We start from the raw sequence: 1798 nt of genomic DNA on the forward strand, positions 1-1798 counted from the left end.
TTTTTTATAGTACAGTCTAATGTCATTTTTTATTTGCAAAACAATAGAGATTGATTCTTCTTTATGTCTAATCATGTTAAAGGAAAATCAAACTCAGTGTAATCATACAAATCTTCCATTCCATCTTCATATCTCAAGGTCTCACAGGTATTGTTAGTAACATCATGTTCTTGAACTCCTCGAAATCTAGCCGTCCATCCGAATTCAAGTCGAACTCCCTTATCATTCTCCTACAATCAGAGCCGTTGGTCTCGTCCCAGAGCTCCAATTGGGCAAGCACGCTCTGCAACTCCCCGCAAGAGATGAACCCATCATTGTTCTGATCAAAAACCTTGAAAGCCTCGGCGAGATCTCGCTCCTCCTCCTTCGGATTAGAAATGGACTCGTAGAAGAATATAAACTCTTGAAAGCTGATGCTTGTGGACCCAAATATCGGTTTGAGTTCTTCCTGGTGGGCCGAAATTCCGACCATGTTGAGTAACCGTCTCATCTCCTCGGTGCTCACACGGCCATCGCCGTTCCGATCAAGTGCTGCGAAAATCCGGTGAAGATCCGACATATGGAGACAAGTCATTGTGAACATAAAGTTGGAAGAGGATTATGAGGAACAAGATATACTTGATCTAAGGATAGGAGAGGTGTGGAACTCAAACTTCCTTCCTCCCTTGGATTCACATATATATAGAAGAAAAGAGGAATGCTAGTGTAAGATGCAACACCATCTTAATACAATGAGATACACTCTCTATTTTATAATGGGTCCCAATTTGGTCAATCAGAGCCGTTCACTTTTTGGGTATTATCTAAGATCTCCAATGGATAAAAAATCATGTTGATCGGGTGGTTCTAACTTTCCGATCGAGAGCTGACAAGAAAAAAGTATATAAACAGGTAGTGATCAATTATCCATCAGCCAAAAACATGTTTAATTGGACGGTTAGGATTGTTCCGACTAGAGTGATTTTTCTGTCACCGTACAGCAAGCGTTGGGCCCACAAGATGAACGGTCCGGATCGACCGAAAATGGTGTCCGCCATCTAATAGTGGGCATTCCTCTTTGTGTTACATTCATACCGCGACTGACTCTGGCATTTGTTGGAGAAAGAAAAGTAGTAGAAGAAAAACCAACGGTCTGTTAGGCAGTTGACCGTTGCAATCTAAGGAAGGTGCTTGTGTAGCTTCTATGAAAGTGAGGGCCAGAAAAAGTCTGTGGAATTATCATAGATTTTGTCTATGCATTCTCGACGACTATTTTGCGTGATGATATTTTCACCCCCCCCTGCACTACTTGCTCACCCCACTTGTAACGTGATTTGACAAAAAGTTGCCCTTTTTCACGTCAAATCAGGGTATTACGTAATGCAGGAGGGTGAAAATATATCTCCCCGATTTTTCCTCTAGTTTGATTTGCTTTTTCTTTTGTTAATTATGATGAGAGGAATGCTAAAGTAACGGGCGATCTTGCAAAAAAAAAAAAAGAAGCAGCAAGGGCGCCCCGATTGATCCACTTCGCCAAACTGCATTTTTGATTTCTTGAATTTTGCAATGCCGCTGTAAATAATGTTGGGTGAGGATCCAATGGGTTGCGCTTGTGTGTCGGTTTTTGCAAGGGCTCACTTCACTTTAGCATTTCTCCTACATATATCGGTACAAGTCATTCAATTATATCACGTACGGAATGAATTTATAGGGGAGAAACAAAATCTTTTACTTTGAATATGGGAAAATACTAGGAAACATTGACAAGACTACCAAGTTGCTAAGTTTTTAAACAAACTAGCCGCTTCGCAAGACACGT

The 1798-nt window shown here is 41.0% G+C and overlaps 1 pseudogene; it reads right to left on the reverse strand.

Moving 5' to 3' along the window:
* Positions 1-675, reverse strand: LOC143890675 (calmodulin-like protein 3 pseudogene; annotated as a pseudogene).
* Between the last annotated feature and the right edge of the window lie 1123 nt (positions 676-1798).

Source organism: Tasmannia lanceolata, unplaced genomic scaffold (genome assembly GCF_043159265.1).
Source record: "Tasmannia lanceolata isolate RefF3 unplaced genomic scaffold, GAP_Taslan_0.1 ptg000013l, whole genome shotgun sequence".
NCBI classification, from domain to species: domain Eukaryota; kingdom Viridiplantae; phylum Streptophyta; class Magnoliopsida; order Canellales; family Winteraceae; genus Tasmannia; species Tasmannia lanceolata.